We start from the raw sequence: 20,029 nt of genomic DNA on the forward strand, positions 1-20,029 counted from the left end.
ATGTACATGCTGGGTTAAATGAATCCTCAAAGAGGAACAAAGAAAAAGGCAGAACACTAAAGTTTCCCATAAAATAAATGTTATCTTTTAAAAGAAACTTTGTATGCTATGTACGAATTTAAAAGAGTAGTTCAAAAATAAAAAATAAAAAGAAATCAGCTTTGTAGAAAAAGGAACCATAGCTCAATACTCTTCGTCACTTTTAACACAATCTTAGAATATTATAAATACTTTTATACTTTAAACTTTTAAACACATTGTGAATTGAACCCCAAAGCATCCCAAAGCTACTTTTCACATTGCTTAAATTATGTATGCAAAGTAAGGCGAATAGAGAAAGATAAATACCATATGATCTCACTTATATGTGGAATCTAATGAACAAAAACTGACAAACAAAATAGAAATAGAGGCATGGATACATGGAATACACTGACCGAGGTCAGAGGGGAGGAGGATAGAGGAGAGGGAATGAAAGAAGGTAAAGGGATCAGCCAAAGAACATAGATGCATGGCCCATGGACAGAGACAACAGTGTGGTGATGGCCAGTGGCAAGGGGGAAGGGGCTGGGTGGACATGGGTATGGGGGTGGGGGGCAGGAAAGGGGAGAATGGAAAACATCTGTAATTGTGTCAACAACAAAGAATAAATGGATAAGTAATTTTTGTTTTGCTTTCCATTGCCCCATTTATTCTTTGATATTCTTTTTTAACTTAATTTTATCTTTACTGTTGAGAGTATTACAGATGTCCCCCCTTTTCTTCTCCCATTGCTCCCCTCCACCCAGTTCCTGCCTCACTTCAGGCCTTCACCAACCCATTGTCTGTGTCCATGGGCAATGCATATATGCATAAAGTTCTTCAGTTATTCTCTCCCCAGCACCCTCTTTCCTCTGAGATTCATCAGTCTGTTCCATGTTTCCATGCCTCTGGTTCTATTTTATTCATCGGTTTATTTTGTTTATTAGATTACACATATAAGTGAAATCATGTGATACTTGTCTTTCTCTGACTGGCTTATTTCGCTTAGCATAATAATTTATTTAAAATAGTTTGAATATGGAATCACAATATTTTTAAATGCATGTTTTTATGTGTTAATTCACGCATTAAGGAAATATTACATAATACTGTCTAAAGGGGAGAACTCTGTGTTAAGAGCTAAGAGGCAAGACCCCTATAAAGACAGATCTATCCTCACAAGATATGAGAAGATGTCTTAAGGTGTTAAATAAATTTCAAGCTGAACTGATGCAATCAGGGCTGCTGCTTTACCCCTGGCTCTGTTTCCTTAGACCTTTTCTAGAACCCTGAACACAAAAGGCCCCTGCTGAATGTTTGTGATGTACATTCTCAAAGGACACATAAATAAGGATTCTAAATTGCTGTAACACTGACTTTTTAAACTAGCAATAAACTGTTTCTTGTATAACTTTTTTGCATTATTAATTTATTTGGCAAACGCTTTTCATAGGAAACACTGAAACTAATTTTAATTGCTCCAGAATTACCACAAAAATGAACGAAATGTATTATAAAGATAAAGTTCTGAACAGGAATACTACACATCGTAATATCAGACCCAGCTGTAAACGTGATGGCCTGGGCTACATTACTCACCCCTTTCTCCTAGCACGATATGAAGTTACACAAAACAGAGATGGTGTAATGCCTGCCCTGCAAAATTTTAAAATTAGAGTTACATGGGATCTTTTTCAAATGAGGATGTGTATATTAACAACAATTAAAGGGATATATTTCCACATAGAGATATTTCTGGGGTTTGCAGGTACTTTCTGTGCTAATTCTGAAAGCTCGGGAAATTAGGGTAAGTTGGTAAAAGCTTTCATCAATAAAAACATCTGTGCTAGAGCACTCCTGCCCCTTGCCTTATTATAGCATTTTAAATGGGAGCAGCATAGCTACATTTTTCTTTCTTCACTTACAATCTCAAGCAGCCCAAAAATAAGGGGTTTGTGAAGTTCCCGCTAACCCACCTTATAAATTAGCACATGCAGAATGCTAGAGAGAACACTGGCTGTTATCAGTTTCACAGTATCTAGTTATCGCTTCTTTGAAAGCTAGCTGTAGGTGCATGCAATTAACACTCAACGAGAACATTCTCTTCAAATATAACAGATAATTTACATGTGTTGAAGAAAAGGGAGTTCATCCTGATAAAAACTTTGGCATAAATCGTGATTGAAAAGAATACACTTCCTTTAATTGGAAAGATTTTTGCTATCTACACACCTACAGGATAAAAGAATTAACAAAGTTTGGCGGCAACGAATGCTCCAGCATCCAAATTTGGGGGAATTTATGTGAGAGGTAGAATTTTTCATAATCTTTTCTGACTTTCCCCTTCCTGTGGAATTCAAATTTAGGATATAAAATCAAGTTTCAGAATTTCAAAAGGTCTTAAGAACCTGGTTAAATTAATGTTAACTAAGACTCCTCTGTACATACTATGCAGCAGACATATGGTTAGATGATCTTATCGGGAAAGAAGCTTAGGTGCCATCAAGCCACTGATTCACAAATTTGTAGAAAGAGCTAGGCTGTCCTCAAAGAAAATGAGCACTTTTCATCATCATAAAGCTGTCACTGGGATATGGCTGTCTAGCAGGGGCACTCCTGCATGCATTTCTCTGTCTGCTAGTAGATGACAAAGAAGCAGCATGAAAAAAGATAAAACATCCCACAAAGACATGTAAGGTGGTATCAACTGAATGTCATATAAGTTCAGTGTAGGACTCTGGTTTCTTGAAGAGAGAAGCATTTGTCTCAGAGGCTTTTAAATTCTTCTTGGACAGATCTATGTCTGCATCTGGGTGCCAAATGAACACTGAGGGATGTTAGTCAATGTGTTGGGAAGTTCAATAGAGAGTTAGGAAGTGGGACAACTGGAAGATAGAATAGTTGTAGTAAAAGAGAGAAGCTCTTATTTTGAAAGGTTAAAGTTAGAAAATTCTAAAATTTAAAAAAAATTTCACTGTGGGTTGGCTGAATTGAAAACCTGGTGAAGCTGAGAAAATTAAGAAAATATAATATCAAAGTGAAGCTGAGAAAGTTAAAAAAATATATAATATCAAAGTGTCAGTTGGATTTCAAATCATTGATTTGAAGGCTCAACATATAACAGATGGAAACTATAATACAGACTCTGAAGTCATAAAGAGAGGTAGACATATACTATGGACACTGGCAAATAATGACAAAAATGTCATTAGTGGATAATGCAGACATCAGAAAATAGATGGTTCAGTGGACAAAGAATAAAACTGAACAAAGAATATATGAATAGATCAATGCAAAAAAAGGAGAAGCCCAAATTGCTAGCATCATCATGAAAATATTTTTAAGCCACTGATGAGGAGAGATATGCAAATTAAAATTTTGAGAGAATCACAGAATACCCGTTAGAATGATAAAAAACAAGAACAGGGACTAAAAACAAGTGTAAAAAAAGTTATGAGAAGATTGAACTCCTATATACTGCTGAGAGGAAAGGAAACTGGGTCAGCTACCTGAGAAAGTAAATCGGCAATATTTTGTGAAAAATCAAGTATGTGAATACCCTCGGACCCAGTAATACATTCCAAGGTATCTTTCTCAAAGAAATACTTTCACAGGTCCAAAAAGGGACAGGAATATTTCTTATGGCAGTGCCTTAGAAACTACCTGGGTCTCCACCATTAGGAAAATGAAGTCTAAATGTACAAGTAAAAAGCAAAACCTGGATATAAAATATAGAATACATTTTTAAAACATAACATTGAAAAAAAAAGAACAAAGAAAATTATAGAATAATAATTACATATACTTAAAACCAATATACTAAAGGCCTTTGTCTCTACTTCAAGAAAAATGGCACCTGTAAGACCCCTCCATGGCCACCAGTTGGTACATGCACCAGCTTCATTCTACCTCCAGGGCGACCTACTGATAACCTTTGACAGGTGATCATTCCCTCCTCGCACTTTCTTCACTTGACTCCATAACACGTCCTCTCCTGGGTATTTCCCTCTCACTGGCTACAGTGTCTCAGTTACTTTGGTTGTCTGCAGTTATTTTCCCAAGTTCCAGATGTCACAGTGACTCAGGGTTCAGACCTTAGATCTCTTCCCTTCTATAACTACAACTCTTATTCTTGGTTCTCTCATCTAGATTCCTAACTTTAAATTATATATATAATCTCCTAATGACTTCCAAATTTTGCATCCCCAGCTCAGAACTTGCCTCTGAATATCGACTGGATGATGAATCTAAATTCAGAGGCAAGTTCTCCACATCCATGATGATAAGCATCTCAATGGTTATCCAAAATAAAACATTATCTCTCTGTTCCACCTCCTGCTGAATCCAAAAAGCCTACCACTCCTATAGGCTTCCTCATCTTAGAAAGTGGGAAATTCATTCTTCCAGTTGCTTGGTCCAACTTGTTCAGACCTTACATCCAATATGTTACCAAACTTTTTGCCTCTATTGATGAAATATATCCACAATCTAGTCATTTCCACCTCTACCATTCCTTCCACCCTAGAATGATTGAATGATTGCAATAGACTCCCACTTCCATCCATGGCTACCTGAAGTCTGTTCTACACACAGCAGCCAGACAAGTCCTTTTAAAATATCAGTCAAATCATATGTATAACTGAAAATTTTCATAATACTAATTTTTAGTATATATCATTCACTCTAATATTTTCTATTATATTACACTAGAGGCCCTGTGCACAAAATTCATGCATGGGGGCAGGGGGGGGGGTCCCCTCAGCTCAGCCTGCACCCTTTCCAATCTGGGACCTGTTGGGGGATGTCCGACTGCCGGTTTAGGTCCGACCGGCAGTCGGACATCCCTCTCACAATCCTGGACTGTTGGTTCCTAATCACTCACCTACCTGCCTACCTGGTTGCCCCTAATTGCCCCCCTTGTCAGCCTGGTCGTCCCTAACTGGCCCCCACTGCTTGCCAGGTTACCCCCAACTGTCCCCCCCTGCTAGCCTGGTCACCCCCAACTACCCCCCTTGCCAGCCTGGTCACACTGCCCCCCCACCCCCACTGGCCTGATCACCCCATGCAGCCTGCTTGTTCAGTCATTTGGTCATTCCTCACTAACCCCCCTGCTAGCCTGGTCTTAGGCAGCCATCTTGTGAGGGTATGAGGGTTAATTTGCATATTACTTCTTTATTATATAGTATTTTTATGAAGATCACAACCCATTAAATTGATTTCATGACCCACTAAAGTATCATAGCACATGTTGAAAAGTACTGGCGAGGAGGTAAGAATAGAGTTTTAGGAATAGGTAGGTAAGCTGTATGATAAGAATGAAGAAAATAAGATGAGAAAAACAATGATAATAATTATATTAATGATTTGCTTATATATATTGGATATTTTCTATATTCCAGGAACTGTACTAAATACTTTAATTCACTTCCCTTTTTAATATTAGACAAATTGGCATGTGACCTGAGGTTCTTCCCAAGGTCAAATGGCAAGTCAGCTGTAGAGCCAGAATTCTAACCCAGCTCTGTCTGATTTCAATGCTCCACCACTCAATACAGATTCTATCCTCTACTGCCAGAATAACTTATTTCCTTCATGTATATCCATTATTATTTTATAAACTGTTTGTATTAAATTTTTTAAAAAATCCAGATAATGGCCGCATTTTTTCTACTTCAATTTGCTGTCATATAATTGTTGTGACTGATACTTGTTTCAAAATGTTACATAAATACAGGGTTTACAGTTGTATGTGAAACAGAGTTTATTCTTGTGTTATTAATTAATTATTGTATTATTTATTTTTATTACAACTGTAAGCCTACTTTTGCCCACCTTTGTATTTGCATTAAAAGGAGTATTTCAGAACATTATCATTCTATAGATTTCCCATTTTCAGTAGGAAAAGGCCTCACGTTTAGAGATTATCTTGGAGGGCAATACATCTTATTTATGCTGGACGTTAAGCAGTTTTGTGTGTGAAGAGACTAGCATGTATTCTGGATGATCAGTTACTTGGTCTCATTTTAGCATAATCAAAAGAAGGAGATAGCCCTAACCAGTTTGGCTCAGTGGATAGAGCACTGGCCTGCGGACTCAAGGGTCCCAGGTTTGATTCCGGTCAAGGGCATGCACCTTGGTTGCGGGCACATACCCAGTGAGGAGTGTGCAGGAGGCAGCTGATCGATGTTTCTCTCTCATCAATGTTTCTAACTCTCTATCCCTCTCCCTTCCTCTCTGTAAAAAAAATCAATAAAATATATATATTTTTTAAAAAGGGAGATAGAGCGATAAATTTATTTCAATTTTTTCCAACCTATTTTTTAACTTTATTTTATTGTTGACAATATTACAGATGTCCCCATTTTGACCCCAACTTTGCCCAGTTCCATGTAGCCCCCTCCCCTCTTCCCTCTGGTCATTACCTCTGTGACGGTCCTTTCCTCAATTTGTGTGCTGTGTTCCTTTTTAAGCACAGAGAGAAACTATTATATATGCAATACAAAAGCTTATAAACATTAATTTGTCATGGACCAGACATTGACTGATAGGAAAGAACAAAAGGTGACAGACTGCTTTTAGCTTCAGTGTAAGAGAAAGGAAAGAGAAAATGGAACTAACCTAAGAGGCATAGAGAAATGAATAAAATACCTAAAAAAGAAGAAAAGTGGGAGCAAGTAAAAGAGGTAATGCTGAACCAAAAATTAATTAATGGAAAATTAATTAATGAAAAAAAGAGAAGTCAATGTTTTCTCCCTCCAATATAGATAAAATTGTCAACCTTGACCACATGTAAAGACCCTGAAACCAGAGGAGTGTTAGAAGCAAATCAAATCGACTCTGGCTACTTAAGTTAACGGGCTGAGTGAAAGGCTCTGGCTTAGGTTGGAAATAAAAGCAATAAAAGGACTGAGTAGAGAGGAAGGAACCTCCTCAAAGAAAATCATTCCATAACCCCCTCATTCATTTTTAGCACAGCCACCATATTCTGTGCCGGACACTCTTATGAATGCTTGGGAAACAAATACAAATGAGACCTAGTCCTTTCCCTCAAGGAACTCACAATTCTATTGGATGAATCACATTAGTACACAGACCACCCGAGAATATGTGTTTTTATTGATTTTTAGGGAAAGAAGAAAGGTAAGAGAGAGACATAGCCGAGACAGCAACAGAGAGAGAAATTCCAACAGTTGCCTCCTGCACTAACCCTGACCCAGAACAGAAACCCGCAACTTTCTGGGCGACGCTCCAACCAGCTGAGCCACCCGGTCCAGGCCCCTTCTTTGTTAAGGCTGAATAATATCCATTTTGTATATGTGTATATATATATAATATTTTCTTTATCAATTTATCCATTGACAGTAAGGTTGTTTTAATACCGTGGCTATTGTGAGTAATGCTGCTTTGAATGTGGGAGTACAAATATCTTGAGATAATGATTTGATATCCTTTGAAAATACTAGTATAACCAGAATTAGGATTGCTGGATCTGCATTTAATTTCTTGAGGAACTTGAATACTGTTGGCCTTAGTGCCTGTACTACTTTATATTACCACCAAATGTACAAAGACTTCCTTTTCTCTACATCCTCCCTGGTACTTGTTATTTCCTGTCCTTTTTTATAATAGACTTCCTAACAGATTTGAGGTGATATCTCAATGTAGTTTTGATTTGCATTTTCCTGATGACTGCTGATATTGGGAACGTTTCCATGTTCCTGTGGGACATTTGTATGTCTTCTTTGGAAATAAAAAACCTGTTTGGCCGAAACCGGTTTGGCTCAGTGGATAGAGCGTCGGCCTGCGGACTGAAGGGTCCCAGGTTCGATTCCGGTCAAGGGCATGTACCTGGGTTGCGGGCATATCCCCAGTAGGAGATGTGCGGGAGGCAGCTGATCGATGTTTCTCTCTCATCGATGTTTCTAACTCTCTATCTCTCTCCCTTCCTCTCTGTAAAAAATCAATAAAATATATTTAAAAAAAAAAAAGCCTGTTTGGTCGTTTGCCCTTTTTAAGACATGTTATTTGTTCGTTTGTTTTGCTATTGAGTTATATGATTTCCTTGTATATTTGGGGAATTAACCATTTATTGGATATGTGGTTTGCAAATATATTTTACCATTACATACGGTGCCTTTTTATTTTGCTAATGGTTTCCTTTGCTGTACAGAAGCTTCTAGCTTTATATAATCCCACTTATTTTTGCTTTTGTTGCCTTTGCTTTGAAGTCAGATTTTTAAAAATCCTTGCTAGGACTGATGTCAAGGAGCTTAACACCTATGTTTAGTTTCAGGTCTTAAACTCAAGTCTTTGATCTATTTAGAGCTGATCTTTGTGTATGGTATAAGGTTTCATTTGGGGGGATGTAGATATCCACTTTTCCCAACACCATTTATTAAAAAGACTATTATTTCTCCATTGTATATTGGCTCCTTTATCAAAAATTAATTGACCATATATGCATGGGTTTACTTCTGAGCTTTCTATTATGTTCATTTGATCTGTCTGCTTTTATGCCAATGCTAGACTGTCTTGATTACTATAGCTTCATAATATAGCCTAATTTCAGGAAGTATGATGCCTCCAGTTTTGTTCTTTTTCTCAAGATTACTTTGGCTACTCAGGGTCTTTTGTGGTTCCATACAAACTTTAGGACTGTTTGTTCTATTTCTGTGAATATCACCATTTAAATGTTGATATGAATTACAGTGAATCTGTAGATTGTTTTGGGTGCTACAGACATTTTAATTATATTATTTTTCCAATCTATGGACACTGAATGCCTTTTCCATTTATTTACATCTTTCACAATTTCTTTTATTAGTGTTTACAATTTTTAGTATACAGGTCTTTCACCTTCTTGGTGAAAGTCAAAATTTAGATATCTGTGTATGGGAAAGTTAAAAAATATAGCTATCCTAATACCATGTTTTACAAAGAACTGTGGGTGTGGTTGCTAGCACAATGTGCTGATTGGAATCAAGTGGATATGACGCCCTCAAAGTTTTCAGAGAATTTTATTGCCATTAAGAATCACCACTCTGGACTGAAAAAGACTGCCACTGATCTCAGCTTAAATCAATCCTTGAACTGTCAATCATCTGCAGACAGAAAGTGGACTTAGGAAGCTGCTCAGGCCTGAAAGACAGCATATACTCCTACACCAATTTTTCAGGTGTGCTCACAAAGAATCACTAGAAAATGAAGAATGTCCTAGAGGGCCACAGAGAACTATGGACAAGGGGGCTACTGTCAGGTGGCATAACCAGGCCTGTGCAAGTAATGCTCTCCAACACTACGGGAGACTGCCGTCACAATTTGGGTTCTATGGGGTAACGAATTGCTCTGGACCAGACCAGCATCTGCTGTATGTCTTTCATTATCCCCTTTACAAGTAGGAATGTTAGATGAACTTATCCTATTCTACTTTTACTAGGGCATAAAAGGACTGTTGTGGAGAATTATCTTATATTTTAAATTAATGTCTCCAGATCAAAAGGAGCCATATTCAGACAGGATGCTCAGGCTACTGCTTATTATCCAGATATCTTTGAGACTTATGTATCACTGGATGGGGCTTTTGAGTTGTCTCCCTGGGAAGAGTTAAGTATATTTTGCACAATACTACTCAGACATAAGAAAAGATAAAATACTGCCATTTGTGACAACATGAATGGATCTTGAAAATATCATGCTAAGTGAAATAAGTCAGACATAAAAAGTTGGTGTGGCTCAGTTGGTTAGAGTGTCATCCCAGACACCAAAAGGGGTGAGTTCAATTCCCGGTCAGGTTGTAGGTTCAAAACTTGGCCAGGGGCACATGTGAGAGGCAATTAATCAATGTTTCTCTCTTACAGTGATGTTTCTCTCTCTCTCTCTCTCTCTCTCTCTCTCTCTCTCTCTATCTCTCTCTCTCTGAAAATCAATTTAAAATTAAATAAAAAGGTCAACAACAAGATGATTTTACTCACATGTGGGATATAAAACTGAAAGCAACAAATGAACAAACAAGAAAAACAAACAAAAACCCATATTACAGACAACAGTATGGTGGTTACCAGTGGGAAGGTACAAGGGGGTCAAATATATGGTAATGAAAGAAGATTTGACTTTGGGTGATGGGCATACAATGCAACATACAGATAATCTATTATAGACTTGTACACTTGAAACCTATAATTTTATTAACCAATTTCACCTTAATAAATTTAATTTAAAAATACAAGTGACCATTTATTGAACAAATATTACATGTTGTCATTACTATTTTATTGGAGAATGAACATTTCTGGTTTGCCTTCTTTCAGACACATGGTAGGATTTCACTTCCCTTTCGTAATACGTTTATCCAGTGAAATGTGAATGGAAGCTATGTGATCTCTTCAGGGTGAAAGTTTCTCAATGGAAGTACTCTAATATATTCTTCCCTGTTTCCATGCTAACCAGCAACCTTACAGATTGTGAAAACTTCGTCAGGCTCCACATCCCTGAATGAAAACAACATGAAGCAGAACTCCACAAACCTGAGATGGTAGGTAATGAGAGCCCTACATCTTTGTTGTTTTAAGCCACTGTGACAGTAAAGTTGTCTATTATTACAGCATAACATAGCCCACCTGACTAATACAAAATACATAGGTATTAGAAATCAATGATTTGCTTACCACAGGCATTTAATAAAGATTTGGTTAATGGAACTGAATTCATGCAGGCATTTGGGGATTAAATAATAAAACTCCAAATCAAGAAGAATGCAATTGTGCCCTAACCGGTTTGGCTCAGTGGATAGAGCGTTGGCCTGTGGACTGAAGGGTCCCAGGTTCGATTCTGGTCAAGGGCAGGTACCTTGGTTGCAGACACATCCCCAGTAGGGGGTGTGCAGGAGGCAGCTGATCAATGCTTCTCTCTCTTCAATGTTTCTAACTTTCTATCCCTCTCCCTTCCTCTCTTAAAAAAATCAATAAAATATATTTTTTTTAAAAAGAAGAAGAAGAATGCAATTGAGTGGATATCAGCATTTAAAGAGGTCCCCCAGATAATTAAAATGTAGATCACTGAAAAATGGAAAAGAGATCCCAGCACAACATGAGAGGATTTCTCAATATTAAAAACAATAGAACAATAAGCTGTCTCAAAAGGCAGTGAGTTTCCAATCAAGACGAAAGAGAGTGAGAATGTTTGAGAAGTTGAAGAGAGTTCTGCTTTGGAAGGGAGGATGAATGAAATGACCTTCACATTTCCTCTGATTCAAAGATCAAGTGTGTGATTGGAATTGTATCCCTCTCTGTTATTTTCAAACTAATTTAAAACATGATAGGTAGAAGCTAAGTGAATAGGCTGAACCTAAGATTTATGATAATCCTATTAAACTTTATCATCTGACAAGTGTTATTGTCTGAGGTGACCCATTTTTATACTGAATTCCTGGTTAAATCCAGCCATGTTCCAGGTCCTACATTTTATAATGCTTCAGGGTTCTCAGTGGGGAGGAGACCTATTTAAACGCCACTCCAGCTGTGATTTACAGACTAGATGGCCTGATTATTGCCATACTTCTGAGGTATATTTTTCTCTTTTCAAATGTGTTCCTAGTTTTACTGTAACTACACAAAGTATTTACCGAAATGTAAGTATTTATGCCATAAGCAAGAGACATAAATGAGAGTAATAATTGGAAGTGCCAATCACAGGAGTCAGACTAAGAAAAGAAATTGACTAAGGAAAGAAAAGTATCCAGATAAAACAGTATAACATCGCACACTCTAGGTACAAAAAATTATAGATGAGGATCACAGAATTACTTAAGGAAGATACAAAGAATAATTTTAAAACCATAATATAAGGTATAGAAAAATAACACAGAGATCATCTAATTCCAGCCCTCTTTTTATATATAGAATCTAAAATTCGAGAATGTATTTACAATACTTTAGCTATATTCCCATCCAGGTCCTGGTAGCTAATTTCAAGACCAGTAACTACCATTTTTACTGTTTTATCAGCTAATATTCATATCCTCTAAGAGCTGAGAAGTAGGAAATAAAGTAATAACTGCCTCCTAAAATCCATTCTTTTCTTTCCTTTAATATATATTTTTATTGACTTCAGAGAGGGAGAGAGAGATAGAAACATCAATGATGAGAGAGAATCACTGATCAGCTGGCTCCTGCACTGGGGATCAAGCCCAAAACCCAGGCATCCTGGTCCATAGATTGACACTCAACCACTGAACCATGCCATCCAGGCCATTCCCTCCTTCTTGATTAATAAGTTCCTAGGTGGATTCAAGCCCAACCAAAAAAAAAGAACAAACTTCTCAATCTCTCATGTAGCTAATTATGGCACTGTGACAAAGTTCTTGTCAATGAGATATGAGGACAGTGATGGATGTGTAGAGCTTCCATGGACTGCTCTTAAAGGGAAAAGGTCTTTACTTGTCTTCTTTTCTCTTTCCCAAATTGGACATAGATGGGATAGTGATCCCTCTTGAACTTTGCAGATGATCACAATTCTGAGAGAATGACTGAACAGCAGCGAGAAGGAACTTGAATTTCTAGAAGACCTCATAGAGTAGAGCTGCCCTTGTAGCTTTGCAGTGCCTACCTCCAGATTGTTAGTTTCATTTTATTGTAGTAACCAAACTGATACTCTAACTGAATAAGGCAAAACCAGTATTTTTTATTACCAATTTTTATGAGGAAATACTGATACCCAGTTTGCCTAAGATACCTGGTCCCTGATGAGTGACTTTCTTCAAAGACAGCATTTGAGTGAAATATTTTATTGATTTAACCCCAGCATCTATAACTCATTTTATATTGTCAACTATCATGATTCATTTTGGTTCAGTAAAAAAGAAAACTTATATGCAAATTTTTGATGCTAAAAATGTGTACTCCAATTAACAAAACTAAGTAAAAGCTTTTCTGAGAGTGGATCCTACATGGATGAGCTCATAGTCAAAAGTTTAAAGCACATTTATGTAGATTTTTGCCAAGTATTTTATTTAAAGAGCAAGAAAAACAGGCAAGTAATCATTACCATCAGAGTTTTGCCTGTTCTTCCGATAGGATATTCAAATGAATGATTTTTTGAACTATATTTTCAATTCAGATAATGTTGCATGTACAGCTGTAACTGACTTAGGGAGAACTGAGGAATGAAATTAGGTAATTTCTTGCAATCAAGACGAATTCAAAAGAGGAAAAGTTTCATCCACCTGTTGTTTGGCAATTCTACTAAAAAGAATGCTAGGAAACATTTCAGAGAGAAACAATTACCTAGAGGACAAAATCACTCTAGCAATCAACCTTCTGGTCTTTTCTGCTTATTAATAAAATAAATCTGTTTTCAAACTCTGGGTGGTAAAACTTATATGGTTCACCACAAAAGAATTTTAAAGTATATCCTGTGAAAATGAGATGAGATGTGAGTGAAAAGGTTAAAGTTCATAATAACAAAGTAGACTAGTAATTTTTCATATGTACAATCAGTTTACTTTTAATACAATGAGAACTTTTTAGCTAAGTTATAGAAATTCTTGATAAAGCTCTTTACAACTTTTTATGACTGAAGAAACATCTACACTTTCTCAATCACTTTCCTTTTTAATTATCTCTTTGCTTATTTTATTTCTCTATAATTATACTATTCTGTTCCGAAAATAATCTTTTATTTTCTCTTACTATATTTTTTCTCTCACTTTTATATAAAAATGTCTCAAAAATGATTACAATTTGATAATTATTGTCAATCATCCTGACCCAATATTCATTGGTCTCATCTTTTCACTAGAGTCAGACATTTAGTCCATAGTACATTTGAAAAGAAGGGAAAAGGAGACAAAACTACTCAACTTGCTCATGGTCTGGGAGAAGGGAGAAATTAACTGCTTGAGCTAAAATAATATTTTGAGTCAACCTATGACTTTCTAATATTCTGCTGTTATTTCAATTTGTACCAATATTTTCCCTCAGAAGTTAGTCAACAAAAATATATTAAGTGGTTATAACGTAATAAGTGCTGTAAAAATATTGAGAATACAATAGTAATCATGACAGAGTACACTTGTATTTAACACAGTGATAAATTAAGGATATACATCTCCTTCTTTATCATTTGAAATCTAAGTTATTTGGAGTTTTCTTCTTGATCTTGACCATGTTCATAACTTACGTTGAGGACATAAAACATATTTTGTTTAACTATCATGAAGACTTCATTATTCAGTGCCTCTAACACTTCATTTCTCACCATTACTCTTTGGAGAGTTTGTGAATTTTTGTTTTGTTTTTAAGAGGTGGCAAGTTATGTGTGAACATTTCAAGTTTCCTAGCCTCCTTCTAAGATCATTTTGTATTCACTGCAATCTCTTGATGAAATGCACTTGCTATCCATGTGCACTACACATCTATTTGTGTACCTGAGGTGTGTTAGTGAAAATTATCTTCAGTTGATCACCCTGCCTGCCTCTCCAGCCCCAGCCTGTCTCCTTCCAGACACCCCACGTCCACGCCACATGGAAATTTTCTTTCCAGCAGGGCAGAGGAGATGCATCACTGGCTGACAAGCTGGTCTGAAAATGTGATGTTCTGAATCCTGGATATTCAGACTGTAATGCTAGATGGGCCAAAATTATCCTTCCAAGATTAATAAGGAAAGGGACCATTTTAGATAACCCAGTAGCAGTTAAAATTTTCTTTGGTGCAATGATATTGCACTAAAAAGTAGAGTAAAAATGAGAATCCTAAGCAGCCCACCCCACTGGATGGCAAATTTAAAGAGCATGGTGCGGTACCTTAAACCCTCATACCTCTGAGAGCAGGATCCTTCTCATCATGCTGCCCCCTCTCTGTGAGGCAGCTTAGGAAAAGGAGTGCCTCATGCAAGGTTGCAAGTTAAATCACCTGAACTTGGTTGTTGGTGAATACACGAGCATCTGATTTTAGGTAGCCCCAGACTGTGGGACTGACGTGCTTGATCTATAGGCCCTGATGCAGGAGGTGATCAAGACTTTTCATCTTGTCAGATAGACTACATTTATCACCAAAGGGAAATGAGTTTTTGTTCTCATATCTCTGGCCATTGGTAGAGAAGAAAGCCTCCTTCCTGCTGCTACTGCTCCCTTACTGGCATAGCAGAGGCAAAGCCAGAGGTGTCTTCTCAGAGATGGAGACCATTAGGCACAGAAAAGGAAGGCTATTAATTTATGGAACAAGATAACACCCATGCATCAAAACCCAAGATAACTGAACAAAGAATATGTCTTTATCAAGCTTAAACCTTTGTGCATGACCCTGGAACAATAAACACTGACATTTGCTACCAAGATTAATGAAAGCATTATAATTGTTCAGGGAAACTTGGTACCTAGGTATGTTGTTTTGATATTAAATATTGATTGATTGATGCAGGTGTCAACAGTGTCACAGCTACAAAGTACATCTGGAGCAGCTTGTGGATTATAAATGGAGAAAGGAAAAAACAGAACAAATTATCCTCATCCTTTCTTGCCATTGGGAACAACATGGATAGACCTTGAGAATATTATGCTAAGTGAAATAAGTCAGTCAGAAAAGGCTAAGAACCAAATGATTTCACTCATATGTGGGATATAAAACTGAAACTAATGAACACAAACAGCAGTGTGGTGGTTGTCAGAGGGAAGAGGGTGGGGGGAGAAGGAGGTTCTAATACATGGTGACAGGAAAAGATTTGACTTTGGGTGGTAGACACATAGTACAATATACAGACCTTGTAACATAGAAAACCATACCTAAAACCTATATGATCGTGTTGACCAATGTCACCCCAGTGAAATTAATTTTTAAAAATTATCCTTAGTTGATGGGAAGTGAAAGTAGTGTCATTCTTTTCTTGGTCTAAATCAGGGGTGGGCAACCCCTGGCACGCATGCCAAACATGGCACGCCAGTAACTTTTGCTGGCACACAAAACCTTCTCTTAAAATCTTCCATTTACAATTTTTTTCTTAATATCGACTTCTTTATTTTTCAGATAAATTCAGTGTAGGTGCATCTTAGATAAATAAATAATTTTACATAACAAGTTATCTTAAAGACCATAGACATGGATTGACAAGAGAGGGGAAGAACAATTTCTATGCCTCTGCCTTAACTCTCCCTGCCTTCCTAGATCCGACCAGTGTTTTGGTTTCATCCACATACGCTTGTGAATCTTTGTTTTCAGTGATGAATTTTGTTAAGTCTCATAAAAGGAGTAGCCTGATGGATGAAAGTAGTAGCTCATGCATATCTCTGAAGGTGACAAAATATAAACCTGATGTAAAATCTCTGTCATCAGTGATGCAGCAGCAAAAGTCCCACTGATAATATCAAACAGAATCATAAAGTTTTCTGTCGGACTATCAGTGTACATGTATACATTAAAAAATAAATGTATTTTTCATCATCATATACTGTGTTTTTGTCGCTCGAATGAATTTTATCATTTTTTCAAGGTTCTTCACATATGTACACCGTAAGAGATATCAAGTAGGCGTAACATGTTCTCAAAAAATTAGGGTTGGCACACAGAAGAATTTTGAGTCAGAGATTTTGCTGGTTTTGGCACGCACTCACAAAAAGGTTGCCCACCCCTGGTCTAAATGCTCCCCAGCAGATGTTTTATGATAATTTTATATTTCATAACCTGTGGGTTTTAAGTGTATTATCACATTGAGGTTATTTCTAGTTAAACCAGGATTACATATCTTCAGCCATTATAACCAGAGCTAATCAGAAGTTCTACTTTTTAAATTATTGAAAGTGAGTGCTTACTCAAAAATCAATTTTGCTTCAGGTCACATATTAGGATAGTACTCTTTTTTTAGATCATTCTATAGCTAAAGTTCAGTTTATTAAAAGAACAACCAGGCTGTGGGCTAGAAATAATAAACCATAAAAAGCTTGTAAAGGTCCGCCCTAACTGGTCTGGCTCAGTGGATAGAATGTCAGCCTGCGGACTGAAGGTTCCCAGGTTTGATTCCGGTCAAAGGCATGTGCCTTGGTTGTGGGCACATCCCTAGTAGGGGGTGTGCAGAAGGCAGCTGATCAATGTGTCTATCTCTCTATCCCGCTCCCTTCCTCTCTGTAAAAAAAATCAATAAAATATATATATTTTAAAAAGCTTGTAAAGGTCCTATGAAGAAAACCAAGTTTAATAAACTTTAAATTCATGACATTGGGATGCTGCAGTCCATTTTTTATTTAAAAAGAGAAAAATTGAAATTATTAAAGTTGTAAAACCCATAGGACAAGAACCAGAAGAAAATATGTCAGTTCTTTCTTAAAATAGAAGTAGAAAGAAACTCCATCACTTGATATCACTCCATACAATTTGTATTTCACATTTATCTCCCCAAGGGCTCTAATATATAATTTGTTTTGTGCATGAAAGCATTTCTGACAGTGAGGTCTGAAATTAATCTTGCTGCCTTAGGTCTAGATTGTGGTCCCAGGTTAGTCCTAAGAACAAATGTGCAAATGAGAGTGCTGATTTTATTTTCTTCAACACACTCTATTTTCCCAGTTTGTATAACTGTAATTCTCCAGTAGTTTGTAGTCTGGTACTTTACTTACTATCTGGAAATAGATTACTAGGAGCCCCCTGTCTAGGTTTGGACCAGTGTCTATTTCTTATAAAACCCTCTTCTAAGGTATTATACTCAACCCCCCACTTTCATTCCTATACCTCAAGCCCAGACTAGAATCCTTCCTTAGGTGGACTGAGGGCTTGAATTAAAATCACAGGGTTACCTCTTACTTAGCTTCACCTCGAGCCATGCCAGTGCATGATGTTTGGAATAAAGCAGAGGAAGGCTGATCTGGAGCAGATAGTCCCAAACATGAATGCATTAACACAACATCTGCATAGACATTTGGTATCCAAATAAGCATGACCTTTAAATGAACAGATTATCTTCTGGACAGCAAAAGAGACCATCAACAAAACAACAAGAAAGCCTACTGCATTGAAGAACATATTTGCCAATGTTATCTCCGATAAGGGTTTAATCTCCAAAATTTACAGGGAACTCATACAACTTAACAAAAGGAAGATAAACAATCCAATCAAAAAATGGGCAAAGGACCTAAATAGACACTTCTCAAAAGATAACATACAGAAGGCCAAGAGACTCATGAAAAGATGCTCAAAGTCACTAATCATCCAAGAGATGCAAATCAAAACAACAATGACATCTCACAGCTGTCAGAATGGCTATCATCAAACAACAAGAGCTGGCAAGGATGTAGAGAAAAAGGAACCCTCATGCACTGCTGCTGGGAATGCAGATTGGTGCAGCCACTGTGGAAAACAGTGTGGAGTTTCCTCAAAAAGTTAGAAATGGAACTCCCATTTGTCCCAGTAATTCCACTTCTAGAAATATATCCCAAGAAATCAGAAACACCAATCAGAAAGGACATATGCACCCTTATGTTCATAGCAGCACAATTTACAATAGCTAAGATTTGGAAACAGCCTAAGTGCCCATCAGCAGATGAGTGGATTAAAAACCAGTGGTACATCTACACAGTTGAATACTATGCTGCAAAAAAAAAAAAGGACCTTTTACCATTTGCAACACCATGGATGGAACTGGAGAGCATTATGCTAAGCAAAATAAGCCAGTCAGAGAAAGATAAATATCACATGATCTCGCTCATTTGTGGAATATGATGAACAACATAGACTAATGAACAAAAATGGATTCAGAGACACAGAAGCACCTAACGGACTATCAAACCTCAGAGGGAAAGCAGGGGATGGCGGAGGGAGAGGGAGATGTAAGAGATCAATCAAAGGACTTGTATGCATGTATATCAGCATAATCAATGGACACAGACACTGGGGTGGTGGCAGCTTGTTCTGGGGGGTGGGAGTGGTCTGGAGGGGTCAATGGGGGGGGAAATGGAGACATATGTAACACTTTAAGCAATAAAAAAAGGAATTTAAAAAAGAGCAGATTATTTTTTTAATATACAAAAAAGTAGATAATTAGGGTCAATATCAATAAGGATTAGTCATGTTGATAGTATTTAGTAAACCTTGTTATGATACAATGAGAATCACTTCACCTCTGTGGTCTTATTCTAGTCAAATCATGAGAAAAAACATCAGACAAATCCTAGTTGAATAAAATTCTACAAAATACCTGACTGGTACTCCTCAAAGCTGTCAAGGTCATCACATATAAAGAAAGTCTGAGAAACTGTCACAACCTAGAGGAGCCTAAGGAGACATGACAGCTAAATGTAATGTGTATCCTAGAACAGAAAATGGGTATTAGCTAAAAACTTTAAAAATATGAATAAAATATGGACTTTGGTTAACAGTAATGTGTCAATATTGATTCATTAATCATAACAAAATGTGAGATACTAAATGCTGGGTAGTGGGAATTATCTGTACTATTAACAAATTTTCTGTAAATCTGTTGTAAAAACTGTTCTAAAAAGTAAAGTTTATCAAAATAATACCCAAAAGGGAAGAATTCTGTAAACCTGCTATGAAAATAAATTATCATCTATGACCTATAAAGAATAATACTTATATAACTTATAACTATGAGGAAGTGGTCTTTCATAGTAATATTTCTTGGCTATAACTTTGCCTTAAAATGTATTTACAAGGCAAGGATTAGAAATGGCCAAGCTGCAATATAGTAATATATATATACATAAAATATATATATATTTTTTAAAAAATTTAATGCGTAAGTGAAAAAAAAAATCCAGTGAAGGCAAAGATTCAATATAAGTAATGATAACTGGTAAAATGATGAAATCAATGTTATAAAAATGTCACTCATAAGTTATCTGGCTTACAATAGTTGCAAATATGTCAATATCAAATTTTAATATGCTATAAAATTTCTGAAACAGAAATTTAGGAACATTACACATACAAAAAATATAGACATTGAGCTTTATAGAAAATAAAAGAGAACCAAATTTAACAACACATTTTAATAGTATCCTAGAGGAAGG

The 20,029-nt window shown here is 36.6% G+C and overlaps 1 protein-coding gene and 1 pseudogene across 2 annotated transcripts in view; one reads left to right on the forward strand and one right to left on the reverse strand.

The window, feature by feature from the left end:
• The window catches only part of GRM1 (glutamate metabotropic receptor 1), a 304,715-nt gene that overhangs the window by 170,618 nt on the left and 114,068 nt on the right, over positions 1-20,029 (reverse strand). The window lies entirely within an intron of this gene.
• On the forward strand, positions 9,255-15,203 carry LOC308521509 (isoamyl acetate-hydrolyzing esterase 1 homolog; annotated as a pseudogene). The gene is made up of 2 exons: positions 9,255-9,353; positions 14,499-15,203. The product of its transcript is annotated as an isoamyl acetate-hydrolyzing esterase 1 homolog (transcript).

This window comes from Myotis nattereri, assembly GCF_964212035.1.
Source record: "Myotis nattereri genome assembly, chromosome: 6".
NCBI lineage: Eukaryota > Metazoa > Chordata > Mammalia > Chiroptera > Vespertilionidae > Myotis > Myotis nattereri.